We start from the raw sequence: 19,355 nt of genomic DNA on the forward strand, positions 1-19,355 counted from the left end.
GCCTTATTGTTTTTAGAGAAAGTTTTCATTGTTTGAAGTTTATAATACATGGCCTGGATTTATCAAGATTTTGACCATCGGATGTAGACTGTTTCAGGAAGGCAAGAGTGTCAAAGTGTGACTGAAAACGTTACATTAAATTTCAAAGTTATATCAGTGGCAGGAAGCACCTGTAAATATGTGGGTGCAAATTTAAGTTAAATGCAAATAAGATCTTCACCAGGCATCCAAAGTGATATTTTGTGTGCACATGTGCCAGACAATAGCTGTCTAAAAGGCTATTGGGAATAATGGCATAGTCCTTGAATAGTCGCACTATTCAACCATTTTCGTTATTTTTAGTGATTCTTTACCTTATATAGTACATGTTTAATGTTTTGTTTTGTTTCTTCTACATTTTAATTGCAAAAGCTAGCTGTTATTTTTCTTTAGGAATGCATGTCTGTCAGTGTTCAGAACAAAGAAATACTTGCAACACACCATTCAACAAGATCACAGTGGATCTGCCCCAGGCCTCAAATCCATTTTATGCCAGCTGCTCATAGCTCTCCATTCCTGGAATTGCAAAAAAGACAGCCTACGTTCTCTCAATTATTTCCATGGTCCAACCTCTAAAACTCTGAGGGTAGAGAATTCCACACATTGGAACTTCCTCTGCAAGAACAAATACCTTAGCATTTAACTTTTAAATGATTACCTCCCAGTTTGAGAATCCCCCACCAGTGGAAACATCTTCTCCATATTGGCCTGTCCAGCACCCTCAGAACTTTGTATGTTTCAATAAGATCACCCCTCAGTCATATAAGCTGTAATAAATAAAGGCTTAATCTGTTTAGCCATTCTGAATAATTCAACCAATTCAGGCAGGTCTTATACACTGAATGGTAAGGTCCAGGGGAGTGTTGCTGAACAAAGAGACCTTGGAATGCAGGCCCATAGTTCCTTGAAAGTGGAATTGCAGTAAGTCGGAAAGTAAAGAAGGCATTTCGTATACTTGCCATTATTGGTCAGTGCATTGAGAATGGGAGTTGGGAGGTCATTTTGTTGCTGTACGGGACATTGGTCAGGGCCACTTTTGGAATACTGCGTGCGATTCTGTTCTCCCTGCTATAAGAAGGATGTTGTGAAACTTGAAAGGGCTCAGAAAAGATTTACAAGAATGTTGCCAGGGTTGGAGGGTTTGAGCTACAGGGAGAGGCTGAATAGGCTAGGGCTATTTTCCCCGAAGAGTTGGAGGCACCTTACAGAGGTTTATAAAATCAACGTGGGGCATGGTTTGGGTAATAAGACAAGGTCTTTTCCTCCAGCGTGGGGGAGTCCAAAACTAGAGGGCATAGGTTTAAGATGAGAGGGGCAAGATTTAAAAGGGATCTAAGGGGCCGAGTTTGGTGCATGTCTGGAATGGGCTGCCGGAGGAAATGGTGGAGGCTGGTACAATGACAACATTTAAAAGACATCTGGATACGTATTTGAATAGGAAGGGTGTAGAAGGATATGGGCCAAATGCTGGAAAATTGGAGTAGATTTATTTAGGATACTGATCAGCATGGAAGAGTTGGATCAAAGGGTCAGTTTCTGTGCTGTACATCTCTATGACTGTATCCTTGGAATCTGCTTAGTGAATACTCTCTGAACTGCCTCAAATGCCAGTATATCCATTCTAAAACACAGGGACCAAAACTGTACTCTGTGCTGCAGGTGTGGTCTCACCAACATCCTGTATAGTTATAACAAGACTTTAATATTTTTAAACCCCAAATCCCTGATGCTGATTTACATTATTTGAAGACAGAAATTGAGAATTAGGAACTGCAGGATTAATTGCGGGAGGTGGGAGCTTTGACACCAACAGCGAGGACCATCCCAACAGAATGTATACACTAAGCCACTTCAATCTCCTCTTGACTCAGGTTCATAGCTGGCAGAGTATGTACTTCACAATAATGTCATGGAACTCAATTTGTAGATCACTTGAACCACACACTGCACAGTCAGTGACATCAAAAGTGACCACTGACCTGAATTTTATGTGACAGGGTTATTTCTGGCTCTCTCTAGAGACATCTGTGACATTAGTCCATCGGTGGCACACTGATGCAGCAAACAAATGACAGGTGCTTATGCATGACCACTGACATGGTTCATAACATTTAGAGATATGGTTAATTTTACTTTTAGAAATTGAATTGTAACTGTGATCTCATTGAGAAAAAAACCCTAGTAAACATCTGTAGGACGACAGACTACATATGTTCAATATGAAAACAGTTTTAAAGGTAACAGGTAAAAAAATGAGCATTCTCAAACGGCAGGTGGACTTAGTTAAACAAAGAGCTGGACAACTGACATCTGCAGTTACACCAGGAAAAGATATATATTATTCATAAGATTTCCCAGAACTGAGGAAAGTTTTGAAACTAAAAGATTCTTAAACCATAAGACCATAAGAAACAGAAATAGGAATACGCCATTTGGCCCTTCAAACCTACTCCACCATTCTAGAGGGCCATGGCTGATCTGATGTCCCTGACACCCACTTTCCTGCATTTCCTCCATAACCTTTCACTCCTAAACAGATAATGGAAAGGTGTAGGAGAAACAGGGTGGTGGTGATGGGAAATTTTAATTTTCCCGGCATTGATTGGGATTCACTCAGTGTTAGGGGTCAAGATGGAGCAGAATTTGTAAGGTATGTCCAGGAGGGTTTTCTAGAGCAGTATGTATGTAGTCCAACTCGGGAAAGGGCCATACTGGACCTGGTGCTGTGGAATGAACCCGGCCTGGTGGTTGATATTACAGTAGGGGACTACTTTGGCAATAGCGACCACAATTCTGTAAGTTTTACAATACTCATGGACAAGGATAGGAGTGGTCCTAAAAGAAGAGTACTAAACTGGGGCAAGGCTGATTATACCAAGATTCGTCAGGATCTGAGGAATGTAGATTGGGAGAAACTGTTTGAAGGTAAATCCACATTTGAAATGTGGGAGGCTTTTATGGAGAGGTTGATCAGTGTGCAGGTGAGACATGTTCCTGTGAAAATGAGGAATAGAAAAGGCAAGATTAGGGAGCCATGGATGATAGGTGAGATTGTGAGACTAGCCAAGAGAAAAAAGGAAGCATACATGAGGTCTAGGTGACTGAAGACAGACGAAGCTTTGCAAGAATATCGGGAATGTAGAGCGGATCTGAAAAAAGGGATTAAGAGGGCTAAGAGAGAACATGAGATATTGCTGGCAAACATGGTTAAGGAAAATCCCAAAGCCTTTTATTCATATATAAAGAGCAAGAGGGTAACTAGAGAAAGGATTGGCCCACTTAAGGACAAAGAAGGAAAGTTATGCACTGAGTCAGAGAAAATGGGTGACATTCTTAACGAGTACTTTGCATCGGTATTCACCAAGGAGAGGGACATGATGGATGTTGAGGTTAGGGATAGATGTTTGCTTAGTCTGGGTCAAGTTGACATAAGGAAGGAGGAAGTGTTGGGCATCCTAAAAGGCACTAAGGTGGACAAGTCCCCAGGTCCGAATGGGATCTATCCCAGGTTACTGAGGGAAGCGAGAGAGGAAATAGCCAGGGCCCTAACAGATATCTTTGCAGTGTCCTTAGACATGGGTGAGGTCCCAGAGGACTGGAGACTTGCTAATGTTGTCCCCTTGTTTAAAAAGGGCAGCAAGGATAATCCAGGTAATTATTGATCGGTGAGCCTGACGTCAGTGGTAGGGAAGATACTGAGGGATAGGATCTATTCCCATTTGGAAGAAAATGGGCATATCAGTGATAGGCCACATGGTTTTGTACAGGGAAGGTCATGTCTTACCAACTTAATAGAATTCTTTGAGGACATGACAAAGTTGATTGATGAGGGAAAGGCTGTAAATGTCATATACATGGACTTCAGGAAGGCGTTTGATAAGGTTCCCCATGGCAGGCTGATGGAGAAAGTGAAGTCACATGGGGTCCAGGGTGTGCTAGCTAGATGGTTAAAAAACTGGCTGGGCAACAGGAGACAGAGAGTAGTGGTAGAAGTGAGTTTCTCAAATTGGAGACCTGTGACCAGTGGTGTTCCACAGGGATCTGTGCTGAGATCACTGTTGTTTGTGATATATGTAAATGATTTGGAGGAAGGTGTAGGTGGTCTGATCAGCAAGTTTGCAGATGACACTAAGATTGGTGGAGTAGCTGATAGTGAAGGGGACTGTCAGAAATTACAGCAGAATATAGACAGACTGGAGAGTTGGGCAGATAAATGGCAGATGGAGTTCAATCCGGGCAAAAGCAAGGTGATGCATTTTGGAAGAACAAATTCAAGGGCGAACTATACAGTAAATGGAAAAGTCCTAGGGAAAATTGATGAACAGAGAGATCTGGGTGTTCAGGTCCATTGTTCCCTGAAGGCGACAAGGTATGTCAATAGCGTGGTCAAGAAGGCATATGGCATGCTTTCCTTCATTGGGCGGGGTATTGAGTAGAAAAGTTGGCAGGTCATGTTGCAATTGTATAGGACTTTGGTTCGGCCACATTTGGAGTACTGTGTACAGTTCTGGTTGCCACATTACCAAAAGGATGTGGATGCTTTGGAGAGGGTGCAGAGGAGGTTCACCAGGATGTTGCCTGGTATGGAGGGTGCTAGCTATGAAGAGAGGTTGAATAGATTAGGATTATTTTCATTAGAAAGACGGAGATTGAGGGGTGACCTGATTGAGGTCTACAAAATCATGAGGGGTATAGACAGGGTGGATAGCAAGAAGCTTTTTCCCAGAGTGGGGGACTCAATTATGTGGGGTCATGAGTTCAAAGTGAGAGGAGGAAAGTTTAAGGGAGATATGCGTGGAAAGTTCTTTACACAGAGGGTGGTGTGTGCCTGGAACGCGTTGCCAGTGGAGGTGGTAGATGCAGACATGTTTGCGTCTTTTAAGATATATTTGGACAGGTACATGGATGGGCAGGGAGCAAATGGACACAGACCGTTAGAAAATAGATGACAGGTTAGACAGAGGATCTTGATCGGCGCAGGCTTGGAGGGCCAAAGGGGCTGTTCCTGTGCTGTGGGTTTCTTTGTTTTTTAGTTTCTTTGTTTCCTCAGCTGATCAAGGATCTATCTCGGCCTTTAATATACACAAAGAATCTTCTCCCACAGTTCCAAAGACTCACAACCCTCTGGGAGAACAAATTCCTCCTTGTGTCTGTCTTAAATTGGTCCTCTTATTCCAAGACCACGCCCTCTGGTCCTAAACTCTTGCATGAGGGGAAACAGCCTCTCAGCATTTACCCTGTCAATCCCCTTAAGAATCCGCTATGTTTCAATGAGATCACGTCTCCTTCTTTGAAACCCCAGTGAGGCCTGCTGTGTTCATCCAGCTTCACATTTTGTTATCTTGGATTCTCCAGCATCTGCAGTTCCCATTATCTCTGATCACAGTCCCAACCTGTTTAGCCTTTGTTCATAAGACAATCCTATCACACCAGGGATCATCCTAGTGAACCCTCTCTGAACTGCCTCCAAATGAAATGATACCTTTCCCTAAATAACGAAACCAAAACTGCTCACTGTACTCTAGATGTGATCTCACCAGCACCTTGTACAGTTTGCAGTAAGACTTCCCTATTCTAATACTCCAACCCCCGTGAAATAAGAGCTAACATTCCATTAACCTTCTGATTACCTGCTCTCACTATGTGCTAGCTTTCTATGTTTCCTGCACACGTTCTTCAAATCCCTTTGTGCTGAAGTTTTCTGCAGGTTTTCTTCATTTAAATAATACTTTGTTCTTTTGTTCTCCCTTCCAAAAAGAACATCACATTTCCCCACATTTTACTCCATTTGCCAACTTTTGCTCATTTATTTTACCTGTCAATTTAGGGTGGCATGGTGGCTCAGTGGTTAGCACTGCAGCCTCACAGTGCCAGGGACCTGGGTTCGATTCCACCCTCGGGCGACTGTCTGTGTGGAGTTTGCACGTTCTCACTGTGTCTGCGTGGGTTTTCTCCTGGTGCTCCGGTTTCCTTCCACTGTCCAAAGATGTGCAGGCTAGGTGGATTGGCCATGCTAAATTGCCTGTAGTGTTCAGAGGTGTATGGGTTATCGGGGGATGGGTCTGGGTGGGATGCTTCAAGGGGCGGTGTGGACTTGTTGGGCCAAAGGGCCTGTTTCCACACTGTAGGGAATCTAATCTAAGTCTCTCTGTAACCTGTTTGTATCCCCCATGCAGCTTGTTTTTCCACCTATTTTTGTGCTATGTGCAAATTTGGCTATAATACATTCAATTCCTACCTCCCAGTCATTAATATGTATTGTGAACAAAATAAAAACTGAAAGAACTGCGGATGCTGTAAATCAGGAACAAAACCAAAGTTGCTGGAAAAGCTCAGCAGGTCCAGCAGCATCTGAGAAGGAAAAAACAGAGTTAACGTTTTGGGTCCGGTGACCCTTCCTCAGAACTCAAAAGCATCTTGTACAGTTTGCAGTAAGACTTCCCTATTCTAATATGGTTCTGAGGAAGAATCATTGGATCCAAAACATTAACTCTGTTTTTTTTCCCTTCACAGATGCTGCCAGGCCATGTATTGTGAACAGTTGGGGCCCTGGTCCTATGGAACCCCATTGGTGGCAGTTGCCAGTCTGAAAAAGAACCCCCTTATCCCCACTTGCTGTTTCCTGCCCATGAGACAATTTATCTATCCACACTAATATCCTACCTCCAACACCATGGCTCTTATCTTATTACTTAGCCTTTTGTGAGGTATCTTGTGGAATGCCTTCTGGAAGATTAAATATGACACATCTACTGGTTCCCCTCGATCCACTCTGGTTAAAACTTCCTCACAAAATTGTAATAAATTAGTCAGATACATTTTGCCTTTCATAAAACCATACTGCCTCTGTTTGATGAGCTTAAGATTTCCCAAATGTGCTATTACTGCTTCCTTAATAATGGATTCCCACTCTTTTTGAACAATACATATTAAACTAATTATCCTATAGTTACTGTACCCAATTTTTGCTTTTCTCCCTTCTTGATCAGGATTATCATATGGGCAGGTTTCCAACTTCTGGTACTTCAACAGAATCCAACAATTTTTGGAAAATTACAACCAATGCGTTCATTCGCTACGTCTGTAGCTGCCTCTTTGAGGATCCTTGGATGGAAGCCATCAGGGCCAGGGGACTTTTCTGTCTTTAGTCTCATTAGTTTGTCTAGTGATGCTGTTGGTTCTTAACTCCTCCCCGCATTCTTTAGTATTATTGGAAATTTCAAGTATTTTCCACAGTAAAGACTGATGCAAACTATCTCTGCTATGATGTGGAGGTGCCAGTATTGGACTGGGGTGGACAAAGTCAGAAGTCACACGACACCAGGTTACAATGTACAGACTTATTTGAAATCACAAGCTTTCAGAGTTGCTGCTCCTTCATCAGGTGTCATGTGACTTCTGACAAATCTGCCATTACCTTGTTTTCGGTAACTATCTCCACAGATCCATTTTCTAAGGGGCCTATCTTTGATCTCTCTCTTCCTTTTTACCCATTTTAACATGATCTTATTGTCAGTTTTTATATTAGAACATAGAACATAACACAGTACAGGCCCTTTGGCCCACGATGTTGTGCCGAACTTTGACCTGAAACCGAAGGTCTGTCTAATCTCCACCCCTATTTTTTACTACCATCCATATGCCTATCTGATAGCCGGTTAAATGCCCCTAACGAGGCCAACTCCACTACTCTCTCCGGCAATGCATTCCACGCCCCGACCACACTCTGACTAAAGAATGTACCTCTGAAGTCTCCCCAATATCTACCTGCTTTCACTTTAAAACTATTCCTCGCTAGTTTGCTCTCATAGTTTAATTTCTCTCTATTACCTTTTCGGTGCTCCTTTGCAGGATTCTGAATTTGAATTGAATTGAACTGAATTGAATGATGTATTGTCACAGACTTCCAACTGTAAAAATGCAATTAACAATGTGTGCCTTTGCTGTACATATATGGTGCTATTCACATTAACTTAGAATAAGATAAGAAAAGAAAGAAAACTTAAGAGAGACCAACTTTTCTTTCCGCTGTCGCAGGCTTTCCAGCCCTTGCCATGCCTCCACCAGCATCTGGCTCTCACCGCCTCACCGTTCCACCCTCACTGCCTCACTGTCCGCTCTCGCCGCCTCACCATTTGCTCTCACCTTGTCACCGCCTCTTCATCCTGCTCTCACCATCACTGCCTCACCGTCCCTCTGTCGCCCCCTCACCGTCCCGCTCTCGCCCCTCATCGTCCTGCTGTCGCCCCCTCACCGTCCCGCTCTCGCCCCCTCACTGTCCCGCTCTCACCCCCTCACCGTCCCGCTCTCACCCCTCACCATCCCGCTGTTGCTCCCTCACCGTCCCGCTCTCGCCCCTCATTGTCCCGCTGTCGCCCCCTCACCGTCCCGCTCTCGCCCCCTCACAGTCTCGCTCTCGCCCCTCACCATCCCGCTGTCGCCCTCTCACCGTCGCCCTCTCGCCCCTCATCATCCCGCTGTCGCCGCCCCTCACCGTCCCGCTCTCACCCCCTCACCATCCCGCTCTCGCCCCTCACTGTCCCGCTCTCACCCCCTCACTGTCCCGCTCTCACCCCCTCACCGTCCCGCTCTCACCCCCTCACAGTCCTGTTCTCGCCCCTCACCATCCCGCTGTCGCCCTCTCACCGTCCCGCTCTCGCCCCTCACCATCCCGCTGTCGCCCTCTCACTGTCCCCCTCTCGCCCCTCATCATCCCGCTGTCGCCCCCCTCACTGTCCCGCTCTCACCCCCTCACCATCCCGCTCTCGCCCCGTCACAGTCCCGTTCTCACCCCTCACCATCCCGCTGTCGCCCTCTCACCGTCCCGCTCTCGCCCCTCGTCATCCCGCTGTCGCCCCCTCACCGTCCTGCTCTTGCCCCCTCACCGTCCTGCTCTCGCCCCTCACTGTCTCGCTCTCACCCCCTCACCGTCCCACTCTCGACCCTCACTGTCCCACTCTCACCCCCTCACCGTCCTGCTCTCGCCCCTCACCATCCCGCTCTCACCCCCTCACTGTCCCGCTCTCACCCCCTCACCGTCCCGCTCTCGCCCCTCACTATCCCGCTGAGTTATACCTCCTTGTATGTTTTTTTCTTTCAGTTTCACACTTCCCTTAACTTCCATGGTTAGCCATGGTTGGTTCAATCTATTCTTAGAGGCTGTTCCCTTTACTAGGATGTACTTTTGCTGAGCGTCATGAATTACTTCCTAAAATATCTTCCACTGCATAGTCACTGTCCTTTCCATTAATGTATCTGACCAGTTCGCTTTAGCTAACTCTATGCCCACTTCATTTTAATTCCTTTTATTTAAGTTAAACCCATTTGTTTCCAATCCAACTTTCTCACACTCAAACTGAATATTAAATTCTATCAAGTTATGATCAGTACTTCACAGGGAATCTTTTACTTGGAGGTTATTTATTAAACCTGCCACATTGACAAATACCAGATAAAGAAAAACTGTTCCCTGATTGGCCCCATGACATATAGCTCTAGAAATCAATGCACCCGAACACTTTGTTGTCATAGCTACCCTTTTCAACTTGATTAACCCAATCAACATGAAAATTAAAATCACCAACAATTATTGCTCTCCTTCTTTTACATGCTGTCCTTAATTGTTGATTTATATCCTTTCCAACAGTGTGGCTACTGTTTGGGGGTCTGTACTCTACTCCGACCAATGTCTCATTTCCCTTGCTGTTGTTTAACTTCACCAAAGGGACTGTGCAGTATCCAAACCTACATTTGCCCTCATTTCATCTCTTACCCCACCACCTCACCCTTCTTTCTGAAAGGTTAAATGCCTCCGAATGTTGAGTTCCCTTTTCGGGTCTCCTTGTAACATTGTCTCAGTAATGGTTATGAGTTCATGCCTACTTACTTTGATTTGCACCATTGGTTTGTCGACCTTATTCTAAAAGCTTCATGCAAAGTCTTTAGGCTTGTGTTTTTTAAATTTTTGTTCATCCTAACATTTCCTTTTACTGTGGCCCTATTTGCCCCTCACCCTTGATTCCGCTGTCTATCAATTTTGCATTTTACTGTTCTCCCCATACAGCTGCAATTGTTTGTCTTTCCCTTGTCACGCTGCTTCGCTTCCCTGCCTCTGCCATTCCCGTTCAACCACCACGAGCTAACACTTGCCCAAGGACATCTATCCCAGTCCTGCGGTGTAACCTGCCCAGTTTGTACTCGTCCCACCTGCCCGAGAAAGGGTCCCGATGTGAATCTGATCCTCAGCCCCTTACCCACTCCCCACTCACCACATCTCTTTCGTCATGTGTTCATCAAAGTCTTTGTTTATTTCTACTTTGACTAGCACGTGGCACTGATTGTGGTCCTGAGACCACTACCTTTTAAGATCGTAGTCTTCAACTTATTTTCTGACTCTATGTTCTGCTTTTAGAATTTCATCCCTTTTTTACTGATGTCATGGGTACCAATGTGTGTCATGACCACTGGCTGTTCACCCTCCTCATGTATGTTAATTTGCATAACTACCTGTGGGTCACATTATCACGGCGATGAGTGGAATTTAATGAGCTTCTTTGCTTTGGAGTTTATTTCTGTCAATTCAGTTTGTGCGCAGTCAGCAGACAAGGCTAGCTGATGTTTGGAAAGTAGCTAAGAGACAGAGTCTTAAGAATCTCCTTGGGTATCAAGAATTAAGACCTACACCTGAAGGAGAGCAAATTCTTAATTTAATGACCACATTGCAAATTGGGAGCTGGTATTCTGTATAAAAAAGTTTGTGAGGGAATAAATGATAGGAATATTTATTTAGGAAGAAATCTATAGTAATCTTCTAAATAAAAATCAATTAACCTTGTTTTTTGTCTGAAGAAGGGCCCAACTCAAAACATCAACTTTCCTGCTCCTCTAATGCTGCCCGACCTGCTGTGTTCCTCCAGCTCCACACTGTGTTCTCTCGGACTCCAGCATCAGCAGTTCTTACTATCTCTGAGTGAGTGTAACCTTGTTCAAGTTGGTTTTCTAGAAGTGGTCAGTTTGGTTGAAGTTTGAAAGCAGAGCAGGAATTTGTTGGAAATCGAGGATGTTTTATGATGTGTTAGGCCATTACACATTTGATGCAGGGATGGCTAGGCTGGAGCTGATTTACCAGATTATCAGAGGGCCATAGAGTGATAGAAGTCTACAACAAAAGAGATAGGTCCTTTGGCTCATCAAGCTTCTGTTGGTCAAAACAAGCACCTAACTATTCTAGTGATAATGGGAACTGCAGATGCTGGAGAATCCAAGATAATAAAATGTGAGGCTGGATGAACACAGCAGGCCCAGCAGCATCTCAGGAGCACAAAAGCTGACGTTTCAGGCCTAGACCCTTCATCAGAGAGGGGGATGGGATGAGGGTTCTGGAATAATTAGGGAGAGAGGGGGAGGCGGACCGAAGATGGACAGAAAAGAAGATAGGTGGAGAGGAGAGTATAGTTGGGGAGGTAGGGAGGGGATAGGTCAGTCCAGGGAAGACGGACAGTTCAAGGAGGTGGGATGAGGTTAGTAGGTAGGAGATGGAGGTGCGGCTTGGGGTGGGAGGAAGGGATGGGTGAGAGGAAGAACCGGTTAGGGAGGCAGAGACAGGTTGGACTGGTTTTGGGATGCAGTGGGAGGAGAGGAAGAGCTGGGCTGGTTGTATGGTGCAGTGGGGGGAGGGGACGAGCTGGGCTGGTTGTGTGGTGCAGTGGGGGGAGGGGACGAGCTGGGCTGGTTGTGTGGTGCAGTGGGGGGAGGGGACGAGCTGGGCTGGTTTTGGGATGCGGTGGGGGAAGGGGAGATTTTGAAGTCCACGTTGATACCATTGCGCTGCAGGGTTCCCGAGTGGAATATGAGTTGCTGTTCCTGCAACCTACGGGTAGCATCACTGTGGCACTGCAGGAGGCCCATGATGGACATGTCATCTAGAGAATGGGAGGGGGAGTGGAAATGGTATGCGAATGGGAGGTGCAGTTGTTTGTTGCGAACTGAGCGGAGGTGTTCTGCAAAGCGGTCCCCAAGCCTCCGCTTGGTTTCCCCAATGTAGAGGAAGCCACACCGGGTACAGTGGTTGCAATATACCACATTGGCAGATGTACAGGTGAACCTCTGCTTAATATGGAAAGTCATCTTGGGGCCTGGGATAGGGGTGAGGGAGGAGGTGTGGGGGCAAGTGTAGCAACACTTGATAGGGATCCAGGAGGAAGCTGGCTGCTTCATTTCAACACAAATCCTTTGTTAATGAAGTGACCCTCATTTTAGGCTGCTACATTCTGCAATGTGTACTGCCTCCAGATGTACCTTCTTAACCTTTGTAAGGCTTTAAAGGTATCTAGAATAGTTGGCTGGCGTTTGGCACGAGACCAAAATATTCATCCATGGAATCCCTATGGAAATAGGCCCTTCAGCCCAACAAGTCCATGCCAACTCAAGGATGACTAAGGCTTAAAACTAGTCTCCAAGGTAGTGTGGCATTCAGGGGGTGAGTAGAGAGGCACCTCTCTCCAAACTGGCAGCAGTCTGACTGTCTGTTACAGAAGGGCTTCATGCTGGAGTCATCCATTGCAGGCAGGCTCCAAGCTGGACATCAGTATGAACTCACAAGCATTATCGCAATGCAGATAAAACATTCGGTTTGGTTTGGATACAGGGAGGGGAATGTTTTATGTTCTGATGTCATCTTTTTAAAACCCAGGCAGAAATCTAGAAAACCCTTCTGTTTGGAGCAGATTCCTCGCAATCCCCAGCACCAGATTCTCATTCTATCTCCCTCTCCATGTCACTGGGAATAGACAATAGACAATTGGTGCTGGAGTAGGCCATTCGGCCCTTCGAGCCAGTGCCACCATTCATTATGATCATGGTTGATCATCCACAATCAGTACCCTGTTCCTGCCTTATCCCCATAATCCTTGATTCCACTATCTTTAAGAACTCTATCTAATGTGACCAAACTGGACAGAAGAGGTAATGACCTACATGAGAAAAGTCTCATCTGCTCCTGGAGGATTGGTTAAACATCCAGGAACATAGACCAAACAACTGCAGATGCTGGAGAGTCTGAAACAAATAAAAAAAAGGAGCTCCTGGAGAAACTCAGCAGGTCTAGCAGCATCCGTGGAGCAAGAAACAGAGTTAACATTTCAGGCCCAGTGAACTGCTATTCACTGATATAATATCTCACACAGGACAAGAGAAACAGAAGTAAACACCTGAACAGTGCAATTCCCATCGGCTACAACACAATTGTACCTTTAGCCTCATCTGCCCTTTGGCTGCACACAAGTTCCAAAGCTTTCACCTCATTAACAGTGAGAAGCCAGATACTGAGAGGCCGCAATAACAAAGTGTGGGGCTGGATGAACACAGCAGGCCCAGCAGCATCTCAGGAGCACAAAAGCTGACGTTTCGGGCCTAGACCCTTCATCAGAGCTACTTGTTGCAGTCCTCTGCCTCAGATTATGGGTCAGTGTTTACTCTCAGCGAAACACTATGAGCTCCGTCTGCTTTCCATGAAATCCCAGGAAACTGGCATCATTGAAGCATCATTGGAATGAGAACTTCACTACAGAACAAGGAAGAGCACTTACATGAGCATAGAATGGAAGGGAGGAGGTGAGGCTGGAAGGTGACATGAGGGACGGGTGGGAAGGTCATTTGAAATCGCAGAGAGTTCTCCAATTTCAAATAACCTTCCCACCCATCCTCCACCTCCCTTCCCCCACCTCCCTACCCCCACCACCCATCCCCCACCTCCCATCCCCATCACCATTCCCTAATCACCCATCCCCCACATCCCACCCCCCCACCTTCCTACCCCCAACACCCATCCCCCACCTCCCTATCCCCACCTCCCATCCCCCACCTCCCTATGCCACCTCCCATTCCCCCAACTCACTCCCCCCACCTCCCTTCCCCCACCTCCCTACCCCCACCTGTGTTCCCCCCTCCCTTCCCACACCTCCCTACCCCACTTTCCCCACCTACCTACCCCCACCTGCCTTCCCCCCTCCCTTCCCCCACTACCCTACACCCACCTCCCATACCCCACCTCCATATGCCCACCACCTTACCCCCAACAACCAGTCCTGAAGAAGCACTAAAACATTGACTGCTCCTTCCCTCCAGATGCTGCCTGGCCTGCTGTGTTCTTCCAGCCTCCTGCTTATCTACCTAGGACTCCAGCATCTTTTCTTTGGTCTGTATTGATTCAGAGAGCCAGGTAATGTTCTGGGGACATGAGTTTGAATCTTGCCATGGCAGATGGTGGAATTTGTTGGAAAAGGGGGCTGTCTAGTCTTGATGTTGAGAAGGGTCTCAAAATTTCTCACTTGATTTTCCCATATTTCTCACCATGGTCCACATTTTTCAGGGCCTGGGAAAACTCTACCCATGACAATGGAAGAATAATGAAGGGGAACTTCCAACACCACCAACAATAGTCCCCCCCATCCACTCACTGCCCCTCCAGCCCCCGCTGACCCTCCCATCCACCATCTCTCCCTCCCTCTATTGTCCCTCCCTCTCCCTCCACCACTGCCCCACCCTTCCATCCACTTTGCATGGCTGAGAGCATCCTCCAGTTCCTGGTCCAGTGATTGCAAGGTGTTCAATCAGGTAGGCTGGTGAGAACATTGCCTCACACAATGAGCCACTCCCACTGTGCCCTCCATTCAACTGGTGTTGCTTTCTTTTTGCTTTGGTAACTAGAGCTGCCTGTTGCTGGTTGGCTGAGGATTTTTTCTCTGCCAATCAATTACTCTGATCATTGAGCCAACCACTAGGGCAGCTGCCCCAAAGCAGACAATGTTGCTGGTCTTTCTGTGAAGCTGAAGACATCATCTACATTATGTAACCAACATTTCAGTAAGTACCCAATAAGCTGTAAGCCAGTAACTAAAACACACACAACAATCTTAGAAAGGATATGGTCCAGACACGTATGCTGAGTACTGAGATCCCACGTCCAATGATGGCATCCATTACTCACTTATCTTTACTGAGCAAAATTACAATGAGCCATGTTTTGATTTCCAACAAGCGAATGTAATGTATTGGACAAAAATGATTTAGTGTACAGGATAAACTTTAATGCCCTTGACGGTTTTATTCTTTTCATGTGTTCCCATAAACATCAACAAAATTCCCTTGTGATCCTTGCCAGCTGATAAACCAGCCTTAGCACACTCTCAGTAGATTTGTTTTTGTTTATTCGCTCATGAGGCATGGTATCATAGAACATATAACATAGAAAAGTACAGCACAGTACAGGCCCTTCGGCCCGCGATGTTGTGCCGTGGAATAATCCTAATCCAAAAATAAAATGACCTAACCTACATTCCCCTCAATTCACTGCTGTCCATGTGCATGTCCAGCAGTCACTTAAATGTCACTAATGACTCCGCTTCCACGACTACCACTGGTAAACTATTCCACGCGCTCACAACTCTCTGGGTGAAGAACCTCCCTCTGACGTCTCCTCTATACCTTCCTCCTAACACCTTAAAACTATGACCCTTCGTGGCAGTCAATCCTGCCCTGGGGAAAAGTCTCTAGCTATCGACTCTATCCATGCCTCCCATTACCTTGTATCGCTGGCAGGTCAGGATTTATCACTCAATCCTATCTACCCGTGAACTGAGTGCCTTGTTAGGCCATTTCAGAGGGCAGTTAGGAGCCAACCACATTGCTGTGGGTCTGAGTCACATGTAGGCCAGACCAGGTAAGGATGGTAAGTTCCTTCCCTAAAGGGCATTAGTGAACCAGATGTGTTATTCTGATTTTCGGCAATGGTATCATGGTCGTGGTTAGACTTTTAATTCCAGATTATTATTGAATCCAAATTCCACCATCTGTCGTGGCAGGATTTGAACCCGGGTCCCCAGAACATTGGCTGAGTCTCTAGGTTAATAGCCTAGTGATACATTTGGAATTGGAAGCTCGTATCAGTAATAGTAACCGTGAAACCATTGTTGTCAAAATCCATCTGGTTGTTAATGCCCCTCAGCAAAGGAAATCTGCTGGTCTGTATATGACTCCAGGCCCAGCAGCATGATTGACTCTGGAATGACCTCACAAGCTTCTCTGTTTAAGGACAACTAATATTGAGCAACAATGCTTGGCCTTGTCAGTAGAGCCAGCATTCCTGAAGAAGGGTCTCGACCCAAAACGTCAGCCTTCCTGCTCCTCTGATGCTGCTTGGCCTGTTCAATCACCTCTACACCATGTTCTCCAATGTAAGATGTTTTCCATTATTCTGCCTGTTGTAAAGGTGAACCTAATAAGCCCATGGTTGGCTTGATTGAATTATCTTCCTTGTATCTATGGATGCAGTGCCCACTTGTTTCGTACCTTACCAGGATCCACTGACAAAAGCTGATCATATTTACTCATTCTGGATCAGCAATACCAGTTAACCGTCTCCTGGCCCACAGTTAACTGGGTTCAGCCCCTTCAGCAGCTCTGCTCTCAAACTATTCATGGATATTTGACAACGTGATTGTAATGAGGTCAGTCAGGTGAACCTCATGGAGTATGGGCTCCCTGAGTGGGGCTGTTAATCTGCTCCAATCAGGGACTCCTGACTGACATAAATAGGGAGTGTCAATAATACTCACACTCTGGTATCTAACTCTGTATGAGAGAGCATTAGAGTCAGGGAGTCTCCTCATGTATATAAAAGGTGACTTGATGATGTGATACCACCCTCTTTGGAGGTGTTCCATGATATAGTATAATATTTGTGCTTGCATAATCCTCTTTAGTAATTTATTTTAATATGACAATTGAGAGTCACATTTGGGGTGGCTTGGTGTCTCAGAGGTTAGCACTGCAGCCTCACAGTGCCACACCCAAGACACTTTTCCATCCCCACCCTTGTCTGCTTTCCAGAGAGACCACTCTCTCCGTGACTCCCTCGTTCGCTCCACACTGCCCTCCATACCCGGCACCTTCCCCTGCAACTGCAGGAAATGCTACACTTGCCCCCGCACCTCCTCCCTCACCCACATCCCAGGCCCCAAGATGACTTTCCACATTAAGCAGATGTTCACCTGCACATCTGCCAATGTGGTATAGTGCATCCACTGTACCCGGTGTGGCTTCCTCTACATTGGGGAAACCAAGCGGAGGCTTGGGGACTGCTTTGCAGAACACCTCCGCTTGGTTTGCAATAAACAACTGCACCTCCCAGTTGCGAACCATTTTGACTCCCCCTCCCCTTCTTTAGATGACATGTCCATCATGGGCCTCCTGCAGTGCCACAATGATGCCACCCGAACGTTGCAGGAACAGCAACTCATATTCCGCTTGGGAACCCTGCAGCCCAATGGTATCAACGTGGGCTTCACCAGCTTCAAAATCTCCCCTTCCCCCACCGCATCCCAAAACCAGCCCAGTTCGTCCCCTCCCCCCACTGCACCACACAACCAGCCCTGCTCTTCCCTCCCCCCACTGCATCCCAAAACCAGCCCAGCCTGTCTCTGCCTCCCTAACCTGTTCTTCCTCTCACCCATCTCTTCCTCCCACCCTAAGCCGCACGTCCATTTCCTACCTACTAACCTCATCCCAACTCCTTGACCTGTCTGTCTTCCCTGGACTGACCTATCCCCTCCCTACCTCCACACCTATACTCTACTCTCCACCTATCTTCTTTTCTGTCCATCTTCGGTCCGCCTCCCCCTCTCTCCATATTTATTCCAGAACCCTCACCCCATCCCCCTCTCTGATGAAGGGTCTAGGCCCGAAACGTCATCTTTTGTGCTCCTGAGATGTTGCTTGGCCTGCTGTGTTCATCCAGCTTCACACTTTATTATCTATTATACTGTGTGGAGTTTGCACACTTTCTCCCCATGTCTGCATGGGTATCCTTTGGGTGCTCCGGTTTCCTCCCACAGTCCAAAGATGTGCAGGCTAGGTGGATGGGCCTTGCTAAATTGTCTCATAGTATCTATGGATGTGCAGAGTAGGTGAGTTAGTTGTGGAAACTGCAGGATTACAGGGCTGGATCTCAGTGGGATGCTGTTTGGAGGGTCAGTGTGGGCTGAATGGCCTTCCACACTGTAGGGATTCTATGGTATGCCTTTTCAATGTCACTTCCATTTTTACCCCTTCTCTGTCGAATACTTTGTGTAGGTTCTTGAATAAAGCAGAAGTAAATAAAGAAGACCAAAAGAAATGAGCAAAATATTTATAACCAATATAAAGTTTAAAAATTGTAATGTACAGGATTGTAGGCTAAACTTTGTTATACTGTCAGTTCTGGAAAGCCCATGTACAACTACAGTCAGTTCACGATAACAAAGTGTGGAGCTGGATGAACACAGCAGCCAAGAAGCATCTTAGAAGCACAAAAGCCGACATTTTGGGCCTAGACCCTTCATCAGAAACACTGTGGAAGGAACTTTGAAATGCAAGTCACTATTATTTGAGTATTCTTGTCTAAGTAATGATTGAAATAAACTATATTAAGTATACTATAGTTCAAAATACCATTTTGAACTTGTGCACACAGTGAAAGCCCAAAGTTATCCAGAACTGCAGGGTTTATGTTCATTTTTAATCCGTGCCTGACCATGTCATCCTTCTCTGACAGTGATTTTAAATTCAGCCTGAACACAGTAGCTTTCTCGCTGTTGAGGGTGATCAGGAAGCTAAAGAGGTCTTCAAAGTAAACAGTTCACTATTCACCTTGAAGCCACATCCAGATAGTTTAGTCCTTGTCCTGGAATGAAATCCCGGCCCCCTTTCCATCTCCCATTCCCTCTAGCAGGAGCACTAGATTGTGGGTGGCAGTCAGACCAACAGTTTTAATGGGATCTGGAGGTTAAATTCAAAGTGGTCTCAGGCTGTTGTTACTGGAGGGGAACAAACTGAAGCTAGTGGCTGAGTGCTGCAATCCTGCTCACTTTTAACATCCACCCCCAAATCCACATGGCTCTTGTCCTCATTTCCATCTTTCACTATACAAAAAGAACATTGATATTCTCTGGTGAATAATATGTCAAACTGCAATGTGTTACATATTAATATAGGACCATTTCACATTTGAAAATATGGTGAAAACTGGTGCCAATTTGCAGTATTATATGTTTGTCTACAGGTATATTTGTGAAATGCATTAAAAATTAATTATGAGTGATATAAAAAGGTAGTGCAGCAAATACAGCATCATTACCTGTTAATAAAAATGCTATAAAAACTACATCAAAACATAAATGACTCTCACTCACATGGTGATGTCACATTAAATCATTTGTTTTAAGGAGCTAATGATGATTCAATAAAATTCCTAATTGGTCCTTCACTGTAACTGCTGAAAG

This window comes from Stegostoma tigrinum, chromosome 23 (assembly GCF_030684315.1).
Source record: "Stegostoma tigrinum isolate sSteTig4 chromosome 23, sSteTig4.hap1, whole genome shotgun sequence".
Taxonomy (NCBI): domain Eukaryota; kingdom Metazoa; phylum Chordata; class Chondrichthyes; order Orectolobiformes; family Stegostomatidae; genus Stegostoma; species Stegostoma tigrinum.